This window comes from Podarcis tiliguerta (assembly GCF_965153285.1).
Source record: "Podarcis tiliguerta genome assembly, chromosome: 1".
Lineage (NCBI taxonomy): Eukaryota > Metazoa > Chordata > Lepidosauria > Squamata > Lacertidae > Podarcis > Podarcis tiliguerta.
The window spans coordinates 116,376,724-116,393,284 of record NC_139534.1 but is presented as its reverse complement, the minus strand read 5'-3'; the positions used below and the strand labels follow the sequence as shown (position 1 = coordinate 116,393,284).

Here is a 16,561-nt window from a genome sequence, read left to right as displayed (position 1 = left end):
GAATTAAGTCCCATTTTGTTTCATGGTGCTTCATCCAACATAAGAACATAGATGGTTGCATTATACCAAGTCAGTCCATTGGCTCCTCTAGCTGATAACTGTTTACGTAGACTGGTCATGGTTTATCATTCTTTTTATTTTTACTTTGTACAGAGCTACCTAAAATAAGATCCACTGAAAACAATGGTATTTACCTCTGAGTAGGCATGTGTAGAATTACACTGTAATGCTGTAACCTTCTCTAAGTAAGTCCCACTGACCTTCAGTAGACACCTATATGATTGAACAGTTATTTTTGCGCTAGTTATTTTTGCCTTAGATGTTGTAGGCATTTAAACCATTATTCCATAGGCATTTTTTTGGGTGGGGGGAGAGGAGTGGCCAGTGCAAGAGGACCAACGCCGCTGCTGGAAAAGAGGGTGGAAAAAGTAAATTAACCTCCAGCCTACTCCTTTTTTATTATTGAGATTATTCCCCCCCCCCTGAAATGCCTTTTTAGAGTAAGAACCCTTATAAGACCGCTTCCACACAATATTGAAAAGAAAAACCAACAGCAGCAGCAAAATGTATTGCAAAACCCACCATACAATACCTAAAATAAAAGAGGCAGACCAAAACCCACAAAACCAGCAATCATACAAGACTGAATGAAACCAGGATAAATACACCATACCAGCACCCCACCTCTTGTTTATCCCTCTTGCGAATGTCTATTCGTTTGGTCTGTCCTATTAGACTGAATCTGCTCCACTGCTCTGAGGAAGAAAGCCATACCAATTGTTAGCTACTGTTACTGGGGTTGCGCCATGTGCCTGACCTCCAGCTGACTGACTCATGGCAAGATAAAGAGGTGGAACGGGGCACAGTGATGGCGAGGTCGGCGCACTGCTGGTGGAGCCAGTCTGGCACGCCTGCTGGTGTATTTGCCCCCAGTGCCTTGAATCTCCCCCTCCCCTTTCTGACATGGTGCAGCAACTCAACTGGGTGGAGGTCTGGTGAACAGCGTCGCCCCACGACACCATCAGCAAAATATGTACATTGGAATGGGCTGGATCGATGTAGTTTCAGTGCTAGCAAGACTGACATGATATGGCATTGGCTGCTCAGCTTAGCTTTAGCAACAGCAAGGAGAGAGTGTAGCGACAAGGCCATGGATCTCTGGGTGTTGGCAAGCAGCCCCACCCTGGTGCTGATGCTACAGTGATAACAGAGCAGCCATGGTGTCTCAGATGACTTCCAGGAAATGCTCCTTCCCACTCCACAATGGTGCACATTACCAGCAATGATAACAGCTCCTCCTTCCAGATTTACCTCGCAATCACAGAATTATCAGTTGCCCTCCGTTGCCCATGATATATACTCTGCATTTTTGTCTCCTCTCCTTACAAATCAGCGGGTTCTGTGTTTTTAGTTAAGCCCTCGTTTCTCTGCCCAGGACTTTGTAAAGCAGGCAAAGGCATTCAGACCAGTGTTTGTGCAGGAGGGTCGATTTTTTAATCCGCATATACAGGTAAGGAAGCTTCTCAGCAACAGGCCACCTAGGGATGTTGTGGGAGCTACTTTCCGGGAGATTATTTTCAAGAAATACGCAGAACGAATTTACTGGGGATGCTAAAAGATACTGGGTAAGTAGCTTTATGGCAGAGGGTTGAATTGATGACTTGTTAGCTCCCTTCGCCCGCCTCTGTTCTCTTTGTCTGCCTCTATTCTCTTTGTTTTTCCACCCCCTCTGTGTGCAGACCAAGGAGCTCTTGTGGCAGGAAGGGGGTTTATGGCCATGCTTCCTAAAATCGTAAAATAACAGGGCCCACATTCAAAGTCCCTGTGTGATCAATGAAATCTTTCCCAGATGTGCCCAGGCGACATGCGCTTTCAATATATGTCCAGGTAGGTTGGAAACACAATGCACCCACTGCTCACATCATAAGCTTTGTAACCAATCCTTGTGACGCCAGCGGGCATGCATAAACTCCCAGTATGCGCAGAATAGGAACAGAATCACTTGGGGAATATCAGAGGCAGAAACCCCACCAAGCAACTGCGTCGTCCGCCCACCGCCTGTAATATGCACAAAACAACTCTCAATCAATAGTATATAACACTATCTTTTTTAAGATATTGGACCCTTGGAGAACAGATTTATATGGACAAATATGAATCCCAGTCCACAACATAGACTAAGTTAGGTATCAGGGGGCAACTGCGGGATGTGATGGTACACAGCCTTCCGTACTGGGTCCTATTATTCATGCGTGCCTTCGAGAATTATTGGACTAGTACATATTGATTTTATTTTTATTTTTACTTAGGATTTTTATTTTTTTGCAGTCAGCAGGACGCTCTGAGAAAAAATCCAAAGTATCAGTAAAAAAGCAAAGCCTAGCCTAGCTTTTTCATGAGACTGTAAGTTTGTTTCAAGCTTTGTGTTGGGGGGGGGGGGAGTGCCCTTGTTCAGCTAGTGTCGAATCAGTGAATGATACAGTGAGCAAAAGTAGGTAATGGTCTCCCGGCCCACAAGTTCATTTTGAATGCTGGAATAGGGCTCATTTTTCAAATATTGTGCATGTTTGTGGGTGCGGGGGAGGGGGAGGGGGAAGAGAGAGAATACAAATTCTGGCGTGATTATGGGACATTCAGAACAAACAACAAATATTAAAACCTATTCCATCCAACCAGGTAAATCAAAGCTACCTAATGATGCAAAACCTGGCAGCGGTTGCAGATGATGCCAAATCAGGGATGAAAAACCTGCTGTCCTCCCAGTGTTGTTGGACTACAACTCCCATCATCCCTGACCACTGGCCATCAGGCTGTGGCTGATGAGAGTTGGAGTCCCATAACACCTGGAGGCCCATAGGTCCCCAAGCCTGCACTGAATCATAGGGTGATATGAATGGGAAGAAACACACTGCAGTGAGACTCAAGCTTGCACACTCCGAAGAAGAAGAAGAAGAAGAAGAAGAAGAAGAAGAAGAAGAAGAAGAAGAAGAGGAGGAGGAGGAGTTTGGATTTGATACCCCGCTTTATCACTACCCAAAGGAGTCTCAAAGCAGCTAACAATCTCCTTTCCCTTCCTCCCCCCACAACAAACACTCTGTGAGGTGAGTGGGGCTGAGAGACTTCAAAGAAGTGTGACTAGCCCAAGGTCAACCAGCAGCTGCATGTGGAGGAGCAGGGAAGCGAACCCGGTTCACCAGATTACGAGTCTACCGCTCTTAACCACTACACCACACTGGCTCCCTTACTCCTGTCTCTTCCTCCTGCACAGCTGGGAGGAGTTTGAAAGCTTCGGCATCTGATTAACCACAGTGTGCTGAGCTGTCGGAACCCAGAATTGTGGATAATCTTAAACAAGGGGCACTTTAGACAAGCCAGCTTTGTAAACCACTGTTTGAAGTTGTCTGGTTGGCCAAATGTAGCTGAGCACAGTTTGTCTGTCCATACAACACAACAAACCGTGGTTGAGAAAAAGTGGAAGCAGCTGTTCAGGAGTTGAAGGAGAGGGGAGGGTGCGAATCCAAATTTTGCTGCTGTTCATTCCTGCTTATTCATGCTGTGCCAGTCCAGATAACACAATGTGTGAATGCTGTCCATGTTTCTTCCTTTCCTGAGATATTTCCAATTTTCCATCTATTTCTGGCACCACACGCACTGTACACTTATCTGCAAAATCTGATGCAAGGCCTGAATTGCTGCATAATTGGACTGGGGTATTGTTTTGGGGTGTTCTGTTTGGGAGGATTATCGCTCTGATGATGATGATGATGATTTCTGTGGAAATTGTTTGATTTGGTTGAGTATTTTTCATGTTTTATTTATTGTTTATTACTACTTTTGTTGTGATTATGTATTTATTTTTTTCTTCATGTTGTAAGGTGCCTTGAGCATGGTTTGAACTATGGAAAGGCGGCAATCAAAAAAACATATGTATAGATGTATGCATAATTCTCTGCAGTATTGTAATGCGCAGTGGGCTGAATTGTACATCATGTTCCCTATCTGAATGCCCACCAGGCGTCTCTCACAGCAGTACCATGCAGATCTGAATGCTAGTTGTACACCACATTCATATAATGCCCACCCTCCAAAACCCATCGTCTGTATTTCATTGCAGTGCACATCCAATTACCTGCTTTTCTTCCTATAGAGCCAAATATAATTTTCTACCTCTTTGCATCACACACATCCTTACCAAAATAATGGGCCATTTGTGCATCAGAAGTGGGAAAGTATATCACATAATATTACACCACCCTACAGCTAGCCACTTTAGGTGGAATTATATAGGTGTGGAATTTGGCATATCTTCAAAGGAACCAGAGTCCCACAAGTGTGGGGCAACCACTGAAGCTGTTACGTTTTACACACCCTCAATATTGCAACACATTTCACAGACAACATTGTTATGGATGCACCCTAATTTGATCTCAAAGATAACCATGGAACACAAAGCCAGAGACATCCCCTTAGGTATTCCAGACCCAGTTAGATATAGGTCCACTCCCAGTGCCAACAAAATACAACTTTCCACCACCTTGTTATTTGCATCATGGGTTTAGGGTGAGAAAACAAATTCACTTAAAGTTCTTAATAATCCCGAATGATTTACATCGAAACATTATTTACATAGGCCAACTCTGCTGATAAGATATATTTAGTACCAATCATCTCACTGAAACCACAGTAGAACATCAGTAGAACAGTACAAACCATGATCAACAGTAGCTATATTTGGTCACTTAGAACCCAAATCAATAAGATAAAATTGCATCAATTCATTTTAAAAGTTTCAGCAAATAAAAAAGGCCCTTACCCGGCACTGAAAAGATCAGCAGCAGTACAGGGAGAGCTTGTCTACTGATGGAATTCCAGAGAAGGGGTGCCACCACTGGAAAGGCCCTGAGCTACCAACGAGAAATAAGAGGCCTGCTACCAGGCACAGTGGTTTGCCACCATGAGAAGAGGTCGCTGGACTAGAAGGGCTTTTGGCCTGACCAAGCAAGGCTCTTATGCACGCATGTAAAAAAATCCTCAGAATTATTTCATATTATTCACTTGTGTTCATGTGAATCTTATGTAATTCTAGCGTGTCAAGTCTCCACACTCAAATGATAATTTAAGAAAAGCTCTCTCGAAGGCCCATCTCTGTTCAGTATCCTGCTTTCTGCAGGGACCAGCTAGATGCCTCTAGGAAGCCCACCAGCATGGCTTGAAGGCAGCAGCGTTCTCCCGCTGTGGTGGATATTCAGAGACATTCTGCCTCTGGACTTGGAGGGTTCATAAATCCATCATGGCAAGCGTCCATGGACTGATCGCTCCTCCCCAAAGAATTCGTCGAATCCCCTTTTAAAGCCATCCAAACGATGCCATCAAAGGGGTGGAAGGACCAACTCCCTGCCCTATGGCTGGTTCCTCAGCGCATCAGCCCTGACCTGCTAAAACCATCGCGTCTCCGCGTAGGCTGGCACCCTAACAAAGAGGCCAGCAAAACAGATCACTTCACCGGATGATTCAAGCACATTGGCAGATCAATGTTAGCCTGAGGCTCAGCGCCTGAACCCTGGAGTGCCAAGTATTCAGAGGGATTTGTGGGTGGGGGAATCCTAAACTGTGCCTTCCTTCCCTGAGAGAAAGCCTTTGGGAAAGTGGAGCAATGTTCCTTAAATGCAGGTGTTGGAAACAGGCACTCCTTAAGATGATCAGGAAGAAATTCCTTCCTTATTGGTTTCAGCATTGGAAGGACTGGTCTTTCTTTCTTTCTTTCTTTCTTTCTTTCTTTCTTTCTTTCTTTCTTTCTTTCTTTCTCTCTCTCTATCTCTCTCTCTCTCTCTCTCACACACACACACACACACAAAAGGAGGGATCTATTGTGCCTCTTTGGCATTGTATCTTACGAAATGAAGGTATTAATCAAAATCAGATAAACAAAGCAAGGACGAGAGAGGAGGCGGAGGAGGCAAAGAGGCTCAACCCAACCCTTCTGCCTCAGTAATTATTGTCAGCGGCTTCTGGTCTGTTCACCCCTGTGCCAAGTTAGTAATGTATCCCCGTTTGGCCGATTCCAGATCTCCAGCAACACCTGTGGGAAAGGCTTTAATTAATCCTCTGTTACTGTTGTAATTGCACTATCCTAAGGGGAAAGTCCTACTAGCCAGGAATATTATTTTAAACATATACTGTAAACAACATTTGTCCTCGGGAGGGTTCTGTTAATACTATGGCTTTGACCCTTTCATTGCTGCGTGCTTAAAGGAGCTGGGTTTTCTAAATTATTAATAAAACAAAAACAAAAAGGGGATCTCCCCCTTTTCAATGGAAACATCTCTCTGCTGCCTCCATGTGAGCGGGTGGGACATCAGAACCAGCCCACTGAGCCCAGATGTATCCATGTTTATTTGGAACAACCCCCCGCTGATTCCAAAGCCATAGGGGTGAGGAACTGGATCCTGAGTGCTGGCCAGATCCTTATCTCATTCGCACACATACTGGGGCCAGCTTTGACAGGTGGGAGGGGCTGCTCACCTGTCGGTTGCCTGCTGTCATGATGACATCCAGGGAGGATGACATTAGGTGACCCCACTTTGTGCCAGCAATCAGCTGATTGTTGGCCCTTGCAATGTGTCCTTTGCTTTTCAACCACCAATGATCAGCTGTTCATCAGTTCTTGCAAGCCTGGTGCCTGCCAACATCTGACATGGTGAGCTTGTCTTGGGCAAAGCAGCTGGGTGGGCTGAATGGGGAAGCCTGGATGTTCTCCACTGCTGCCACAGAGTATGCCAGTCATTGAGTCAGTGAGCATTGGACTGAAGCTTGAGCTGCCTTGTGCTCATGGGCAACGTGACATTATTAAATGGCCACACACAAATGGGAAAGCCTGTGTGGGTTTCAGCCCTTTCCTTTCTTGTTGGACTGAGTTAAAAATAAGAGCATTGCTTCATTTATCTAATCGGCTCACTGGATACTGAGAATCTGCAGAAGATTCAGATCCTACCACAGTAATCTAGATTCATGACTGAACAGGAGGAGTAGGGGCTTCATCCGAATGAAAGACAGTGAAATGGGAAAGGCTGAGAAAATTTGGGAGGGTGGGAAGAGTGATATCATTTTAATATGTCTGTGGTGGACCACAAGTTGTGTAATGCAAAATTCAGCCAGAGGACCTGATATGCTTTAAATGTGCCTATTCCAAGTAAATTGCAAGCATCAACACGGACTATTCCATTCTTATTATCGTCAGTGCATTTATTTGCTTATATGTTCTCTGGATTCCAATATACTCTAGCTTACGCAGGCACACTTCTTTTCTTTTTTTAAAAGTGAATTGTGTTTGCAGGTAAACACAATGAACCAGATCTACTTATCGGTCCACCTTGATTAAATTGTAGCTTGCAAATAAACTCTATAAATGTATACACACAGCATGACACCAACTCGTTTTCTACAATGAGAGGATTTGAGGTTTTTAGAGACTAGGCTACGCTTTTTTACAAACTTAGAATGGTATCCAAAGATAGTCATACTTAGCACATTTGAGGAGCGTTTGCAGGGGGTATGGGGGAAAGAGAAAAGGAAGTCTTGTTACCCTAGCAAAACTTATTACACTTGCTTCTGCTCATGCAAAAACATATGTGAATCTGGCCCTTTACATTTTGGCACAGTTTATAAATAAGTTCAGGCCTGTCCTGAAGCAACAACTCCCAGAAGCAGGAAAGTGCATGCAGAAAGGGAAAGGTTATCCTTCAGGTCTTCTTTAGGCTCTTAAGCCTCGCCAGCAGGAACTTTTCCATTCAAAAATCCCTGGGAGTTACTGGCATTTGTGTGGACTTGGAATACCTGACAAACTCCAGGGATCTTTGGAATGGCAAGTTCTGTCAGGAGGGCTTTGGGGGTCTAACAAAGAAGCAGCCTTCTCTCTTGTCCACCTTGTTGCTGCTGCTGGAACATAGTTTTGGCCTCATGGTATTCTCAATGACCTCATCTGTAGCACAACTGGTTACAAAATTTAAAATTTTGACCTGATTCAAAAATGTGGACCTGGTTTGTGTGTGTGTGTTTGGTTTTTTGTGGGGTTTTTTAAGGAGAACACGTTTCAAACTTTTGTATCTGAAATCCGTAGGGTTGCTTTCTATCCAAAGAAACACTGAAAAATCTTTGGCTTTCAATCCGCTGTAAATGTACCCTGATTTTCTTGACTTGTTCAGGTGTAACTGATTTGTAGAAGGAAAGAGCTAGAAAACCATTGCTGAAACCAAAAAGTTGGGAGAAGATCAGGGCTTTGTTTCTCTTCTAGAAAAAGATATGAAGCTTTAAGAGAGGGAGGGGCTGAGGGAATGGCCAAATTGATCCCCTCTGTAGCTGCTGTTGCTCTGTCTGTGGTGAATTATCTCAAACTTCATAAGTGTAAGTAAAATGGGGATCCTTGAAGTCTGAGTCACTTTATTTCCACAGAATGTAACCATATTTCAATTTGCACTTGAATTAATGGGTGACTACAAAGCTTTGAAAGCCTTAAAGAGCATGTCTCACCTATTATAACACATTTTATTAATCAGCATCTTGCATTAAGAGAGACCATCCAGTTAAGCGTCGCTATCTTTACCAGAGGGAAAGGGTGCGGTGAGCGGTGGGGGAGAAGAAGGAACTTTGCATACAGTGATCACAGACCAAACTGGTTAAAGCAGACACATTTGGAAATTCGTCAGTGCAGCTTAGAAAATCTGCTTTCAGTTTGAACCATTTCTGATGGCTAAAATTAGGGGTAGATGTACTTTTCTTTATATGGAACAGTATTTTTTTTTTAAGGGACGCGGGTGGTGCTGTGGGTAAAACCTCAGTGCCTAGGACGCGCTGATCGTAAGGTTGGCGGTTCGAATCCCCACGGCGGGGTGAGCTCCCGTCGTTCGGTCCCAGCTTCTGCCCACCTAGCAGTTCAAAAGCACCCCTTATGCAAGTAGATAAATAGGTACCGCTTTATAGCGGGAAGGTAAACGGCGTTTCCGTGTGCAGCGCTGGTGCTGGCTCGCCAGATGCAGTTTCGTCACGCTGGCCACGTGACCCGGAAGTGTCTTCGGACGGCGCCGGCTCCCGGCCTCTTGAGCGAGATGAGCGCGCAACCCTAGAGTCGGTCACGACTGGCCGGTATGGGCAGGGGTACCTTTACCTTTTAATTATTTTAAATCAAATATTTGTTTCCTCTGGTTTATTCCCCCCACCCCACCCAATGTCTGTCAACAGCAGAGTAAAGAGATGGTGCAATCTATCCCAGAATCAACATGTTAACATCCTGGTCATTTGGTCATCCTGCTGAACCATCTACACCAGGTGTGGGGAACTGTTCACAGTCAATGTTTTTGGTGCAAATGAAGAGCAGCCTTCTTCAAACTGGTTTCCTCCAAATGGTTTGGACCGTAACTCCCATCATCCCTTATCATTGGCCATGCTGAGTGCAGTTGGTGCAAGTTGTAGTCTAACAATCTGGAGAGCACCAGATTGGGGAAGTCTGGCTCAGATATTTTCATCTTTCTATGTAACCAGAAGCATAACTGGACTTGGTATACTAAACATTGGCTCAAACTGGGCAAGTTTAGCCAGCATGGCGTGTTTTGGGCTATGACTCTGTATGATGACCTATGTCAGGAGAGAGTCAGGGTAAATGTGTCCTTGTTAATTCTCACTGACCTCTCAGGAGCTTTTAATATCATCAGCCATGGTATCCTTCTGGAGTGGCTGTCCCAGGGTTGGGTGGACCCACTTTGTGGTGGTTCTGGTCCTACTTGGATTATCGTTTCCAGAGGGTGATGCTTGGGCAGTGCTTTTCAGCCCCATGAAGCTCCCTTACATCTGCAGGTGTGGCAGTGGACGTACTGGGCTGTTGTTTTATGGGACTCTTGCTTTTTCACCAGTGCCAGCATGCCATGCCAGAGGTGCCAGTGGGTATGGTGTGGCACAACACATGTACATGTGCACTTCTGTTTCCCCATAATAGCTGCAAGAAAGAACTGTATTCTGGTATGCCACCTCAAGTTTCGCTGTTTTACTCCTGCAAATGTCTGGGTTAAGGGGGTTGCAAACAGATTTTCCCTATAATCAAACAGCACGTAAATCAGCAGTAAACATGCATTACATCCCATTACCTTTCTGGAAGTGTTTTTTTTACGCAATGCGAAAGCTCAAATATAAAGTGAAAATTAACTCTTGGGGAAATGGGATAAACTGCCATGTTCAAACCCACTAAAGAGCAGCACAACCATGGGAGAGGGGTGCAGCATCTCATGCCAAGAATATTTCATACCCTCCAACATTTCTCCAATGAAAATTGAGATGTCCTGTTCAACAGCAGTAATAAAATTTATACCCTGTCCACCTGACTGGATTGCCCCAGCCACTCTGGGTGGCTTCCAACATATATAAAAACATAATAAAACATTAAACATTAAAATAAAAACTTCTCTATGCATGGCTGCCTTCAGATGTCTTCTAAAGTTTGTATAGTTACTTATCTCCTTGGTTCCTGAATCACATAACTCCATACCCTCCAGAATTTCTCAGATGAAAATAGAGACGTCCAGATTAAAAGTGGGACATTTCGGGATTCAATCAGAAACTGGGATGGCTTCTGTAAATCCAGGACTGCTCCTGGAAAATAGGGATTCTTTAAGGGTCTCATATTTTAAGATCAGAAACAGAGGCTGTGTGCGCAGAGCATTGTGGGGTGGCACAATGGACACCACAACTATGAGGTGGGGAGGTGCCAAATATTTGCGTCACAGAGGGCACCGCTGAAATTTTTGACCCCAAAGTCCACCATTGTCAGAAAAGAAGACTGGAATTTGAATGCTAATTTGAAGCCCTCCCTGTTCCTTCTCACTGCATTTTGGGTCAGTGCCATCTCTCAAATAGACTACACAATTTGTCCGTGGAGGTGTGTTGAGGCCCATGTGTGAGGCCCAGGACAGTTTCCCCCTGTTGCTCCTAGGTCTGGCTGAAGGAGAGAGAAGTTGACTCACTCACACCACCCAGGGAGGCCATAGCTGAGCTGGGGTGTGACCCCAGAGCAACCCAGCTGTAGTTGGAGAACCAAACTCTTTAAAGGCAACCTTACTGAATCCCCCAACCCCCCCCCCATCTTTCTGTACACAGAATATAAGGTGAACAAGAACAATCGAATTTAGTGGCAGTAGTTGTTTTACATTTTATTTTTTTCATTCGGGGAACCTTCAGATATAATCTGTGTTCAGGGCTTCAAATTAAATTACATCCCTTAAGCTTTCCATCAGAAGCATATCACTAGACAGTATAACTTTTCTGCAGCATCTTCAACTGAAGCAGAGAGGGAGGGAGGGAGGGAGGGAGAGAGAGTCTTGTCAACCATCGACTAGTAGTTGAAGCCTCTTCTGTCGGGCAAATGGACTTCATTAGATGAGCAGTCCATCAGCGCAAACCTTTTGGGATGACAAAAATTCCCACTGAATTCCCAATTTAGCTTTCCACCAACGTTGCCAACTCTCGCTCGCATGGTTTTGGCAGGCTTACTGACAAAATTTGTGTTGGTAGAGACAGAAAATTGAAACCCAAGTCCGGCCCCTGCCAATCCAACACACCCGCAAAACAGTTCGGCTTCCAACATCTGATCAGTGTTTTGAAGGGACAGCTAAAAGGCTACATGTGAAAGGGATTCATACTGTTGTTTTCTGCCAAACTGCAGTCCACCCTGGAACGGGGAGGGCAATATCAGTTAGATATACTTTGCACATTTATTTTGGAATGGATTGTGTTAGTTAGGACAAAAAAAAAAAAAAAAAAAAAAAAGCAAATGCAACAATTCCCATTGATAAATGCCCTTGAGAAGTTTGAATGTCCTTGAAACTTCTATGTTCAGAATCAGCAGACTATGTATGTGTGTGTTTTGTGTGTATATTAAGCTTTTCACATAAGATGTTGGATCAGGTGATTAAACATCCTTAGGATCTCCCACCACCACCTTTAGGATTGCATCCTTAGGGCCCCTCCAGATATCTACCTTATGGTGCATTCATGATTATTTTTGCTCGTGATGGTATCTTCTAACCAAAACACTAGGAGCCCAACTCAGATGCACAGAAATATTTTCATTTGCAAACATTATTTTCGCCTGTGATGGTATCTTGGTGGTTAGTGATCAATGTTTATTCTTTCTAAGCAAAATGTTTCAGACAAAATGTAATGGACACAGGCTTAGAAATGTCCACATTTATTTTATTTTTCTTCTATCAGAAGAAGTTTTTTATTATTATTTGCTACCATGTTTAGGGAATGCACTGGTCTTTTTAATACAAAAACTAAAACAGGAAGGTATATTCCTCACAGGATTGCAAAAGAAGAAGGCCCTCCCAGACCCTCAAGATGCTGCCAAGAGTACCCAGGTGGGCACAGCTGGGTGAGACCAACTTCACCCTGCTCACCCATCCAGGTCTCAGTGGTACAGATTTGCCTCCTCATACATAGTCAGATCATAGATGCATGAGGTCTTTCTCCGAGCCAAACTGGCATTCAGCAAAAGCAGCCACAGAACCACAGTGACTTTCTGATGGGTAATAACTCAAAGTCAAACCAATTAGTAAGCACACACTAGGTTGAGAGTTTGTTCCACAATGTATTCAGAAGGTTGCACCACAATAAGTACCTGAGAAGAACCTGGAAATCTACCTGAAGGAATGTCTCCACCCCCATCATTCAGCCTGGACACTGAGGTCTAGCTCTGAGTGCCTTCTGGCGGTTCCCTCACTGCGAGAAGTGAAGCTAAAGAGAACCAGGCAGAGGGCCTTCTCTGTAGTGGCGCCCACCCTGTGGAACGCCCTCCCATCGGATGTCAAGGAAATAACTATCTGACTTTTAGAAGACATCTGAAGGCAGCCCTGTTTAGGAAAGTTTTTAATATTTGATATTTTATCACTTTACTATTAATAATAATAATATTCTGTTGGGAGCCGCCCAGAGTGGCTGGGGAAATCCAGCCAGATGGGCGTGGTATAAATAAATAAATTATTATTATTATTATTATTATTATTATTATTATTATTATTATTTGTCAGAGCTGGCTCCAGGTCCCAGCTCACAGTGGACCAACGCTAGCCGGTAGTAATGTACAAAAGTCTTTATTGAAGTACAGTTTCCATTTTCAAGCCGGAGCGCCCCAGCTCTACGTCTAGGGTTTAGACCGGCGAAGCTCCATCTGAATCTCCGCCCCCTGTACACCAGTTTAAGATTCTAGCCTTACTCCACCTCTTCCGTCTCTCCTTTCTCCTCTGGGTCCTGCTACCCCCCGGGGTCCCTTCCTTCCTGGATTCTTCCGATGCAGACGTTGACCCCCCTGACTCCTCCCTCTCTCTTCGGCGGGCTTTGGGACCTGGCTCCCTATCCGGGCTGCCAACTGCGCCGCCCTCCTGTACATTTGAACTTGGCGCGGGCGCCCAGCCTTCAACCTTCCTCTCGACCGTTTCCTCGCTTCCCGATGTAGGCGTGGCCAGTCCTGCCTCCTGTCCTCCTGCTGGCAGCGCGCCGCCTGATCCCGATGCCTGGGACTCCTCCCCCCTACTGCACTCTGGTGTGGACGCTGGTCCTGATTTCCAACTGCTGCTCTCTGAGTCCCCTCTGGCCCCTTCTTCCTGGGGTGTCCCCCTAGGCACCCCCCTTGCCCTGACCATGGGAGCCCCTTTCTGTGAATCTTCCGATTCGCTGGAAAGGCTCAGAGACCTCGGACCGCTGTCATCGCTGACATTTCCTTCAGACTCCTCCCCCTCGCTCTCCATTTCCTGTGCCTCTGCTCCTGAACCCCTGACATTATTATTATTATTATTATTATTATTATTATTATTATTTGGAATGCATATGATGAATCAAAGTGGATCATTTTTCGTTAGGGCAGAAAACTCTCCCGTTGACCAAAAAAGAAAAAGAAAAGCAGAAGAGATGAGATGAGATGGTGATATCTCTCTTAAGTAAAGCTAGGATTCCTCACCTCTCCACCTTTGAAGGCTCTGTTATCAGGGCTCAGCCTCCCATTCTCCTTTGTCCTCCAGCCTTTAAACCCATGGCAGCTAGTTAACCAGTGAAAAGGGGCTGTAGGGAGAGACAGAGGGCATTAGAAGCTTGGAAGGTGAAAGCAGCAAAGAACAGTAAACAGAAGGAGAGACCAGTGTATCAAGTTTGCCCCTAAAATCTGTTTGCCTCCAGATGAGAGGTAAGGCTTTGCTTCATATTGTTTAAAGCTCAAGTGAACAGAGAGCTGCAGGTAACTCTTGCCATCTATCTGGTTGATAGATCACAGGGGCTCAGTTGACTCAGATGTTTGGTTTGCAGGGGGTGGGAGAAGGATTAATGTATTTTTCAATCTTCATAATATGTTGGAAGGTGTGCTGGAGTCTTACTGATCTGAGATAGTGTAAAAAATAAGTAAAAATCGTTTTCTTTTTAGCTATCCATAGGGGAGGGAGGGGGCAGGAGGAAAAATAGGACACACATAAAATCTCAGGTTTTCGACTTTTTAAAGTACTTTCTATCTAAATGCAGATTTCTGGAAAACGTCCTAGAAAAATTTACACCCAGCATGCAAATCAGGACTGCATGGAGAATTTCCACTAGGAGCTCCCTTTAAGGCAGTGGGAGGAAGATGGAGGCAGGCATTAGGTTTTGATTTTCAGTTCTCAGAGAAATATCCAAATATCTCGGGTTACCCAGATCTCGGTTTTCTGCTTCCCTTCCCATAATAAAATGCTCCTTCTTTCAGCTCATGTATAAACAGGAGATGTGGGACAGAAACTGGATTCAGTTCACATTTATAGGTGGATCTACCTAGCTCTCACTTTCCCAAGCAATGTTCAGTGGAGGGAGGTGGGGGGTTGCAGCCAGCCTTCAAAATTCACACTTTTCTGAATTTTGCAATGCAGTTCTGCAGCCAAGCAATGTGTACAATGCCATGGTAAAGTGTGCACAGAACATAGAATAAAAACATGCACTACAGAAGGGAATTTCCCCCCCAAAATATATGTATATTGGGTGAAATGGCAAACAAAGAATTATACTTTATCTTACAAGGAATTCGCACTGAACTGCTGGTGAATTTGAATGAGAGCTTGCATTAAAAAATAATAATCGCAAACTGATCTGAAAATGTGGAGAACTGGAGAGTTGGGAGAACAATGGAGACAAACTGAAATTGACAGTGTCACCCGTTCCTAATAGATAGTGCTGCCTCCTTAAGAGAAACCAAATTTGAAATCTCTCCGCCAAATTAAAATGGATGTTTTCCACAGCGTTTGCTGAATTGACAATAATCCTATTTTAATTTTTTTTTCTTAAATCCACAACATATTAAGGACGAAACTGCATTCTTAGCATAATTCATGAATGCGCTGTCAAAATTAACCACAGGGCTGCATGGATGACCCTAAATTGGCTAAAATCCACCTTAACTAGTCTGCCAAAATGGTCAACCACAAATATTTCCAGAAAACCAGCATGGCCATTGTTCCACTTAAGAGAGCTGATCTAAGCCCTTTCAGAAGTGTGGGTGTGGCTCCTTTTGTTCAAAGAACATGTGCTGCGCAGGGTGCTCTGGCTGCAGTGCCAGGATCTCCTCCCCCTCACTCTAAATACGTATATCACAACAAAATCTGCAATGGTCCAACATGGAGGCAGCTCTCCCTCTGATCTGGGACACTTTGCTTGAGTATTGGCTCAAAACACACAGAGTGCGGTCAGAGCTCGTCCCTGTGAGGCTGTTCCTTACCCTAAAAGCATTCCATGGCTGGAACACTGGAACATAAGAAACCGCCTTATGCTGAATGAAACCATTGGTCCATCTGATTGGTATTGTCTACCTTGGCCAGCAGTAGGGTTTCAGGCTGGGCATGTGTCCCAGTCCTCCATGAATATGGCAGGGGTTGAACCTGACACCTTTTGCAAGCAAAGCAGCTGCTTCCCCACTGACCTACAGAAGAAGAAGAAGAGTTTGGATTTGATATCCCACCTTTCACTCCCTTTAAGGAGTCTCAAAGCGGCTAACATTCTCATTTTCCCTTCCTCCCCCACAACAAACACTCTGTGAGGTGAGTGGGGCTGAGAGACTTCAAAGAAGTGTGACTGGCCCAAGGTCACCCAGCAGCTGCATGTGGAGGAGCGGAGACGCAAACCCGGTTTCCCAGATTACGAGACTACCGCTCTTAACAACTACACCACACTGGCTCTCCACACAGTCCTTCCTAGGGATGCGGGTGGCGCTGTGGTCTAAACCACTGAGCCTCTTGGGCTTGCCGATGGGAAGGTCGGCGGTTCGAATCCCCACGACGGGGTGAGCTCCCATTGCTCTGTCCCAGCTCCTGCCAACCTAGCAGTTCGAAAGCACCCTAGTGCAAGTAGATAAATAGGTACCACTGTGGCTGGAAGGTATATGGCATTTCTGTGCGCTCTGGTTGTGCCAGAAGTGGTTTAGTCATGCTGGCTGCACGACCCAGAAAGCTGTCTGTGGACAAACGCCAGCTCCCTTGCCCTGAAAAGCGAGATGAGTGCCGCAACCCTATAGTCA

General features: G+C 44.9%; 1 long non-coding RNA gene across 2 annotated transcripts in view; it reads right to left on the bottom strand.

The window, feature by feature from the left end:
* LOC310677901 overlaps nt 1-5,489 on the bottom strand; it is a 92,657-nt gene extending 87,168 nt beyond the window's left edge. For both annotated transcript variants that reach the window (XR_014511500.1, XR_014511501.1), the window contains exon 1: nt 4,814-5,489. This is a non-coding gene — a long non-coding RNA (uncharacterized lncRNA). The remainder of the gene's footprint in view (nt 1-4,813) is intronic.
* Between the last annotated feature and the right edge of the window lie 11,072 nt (nt 5,490-16,561).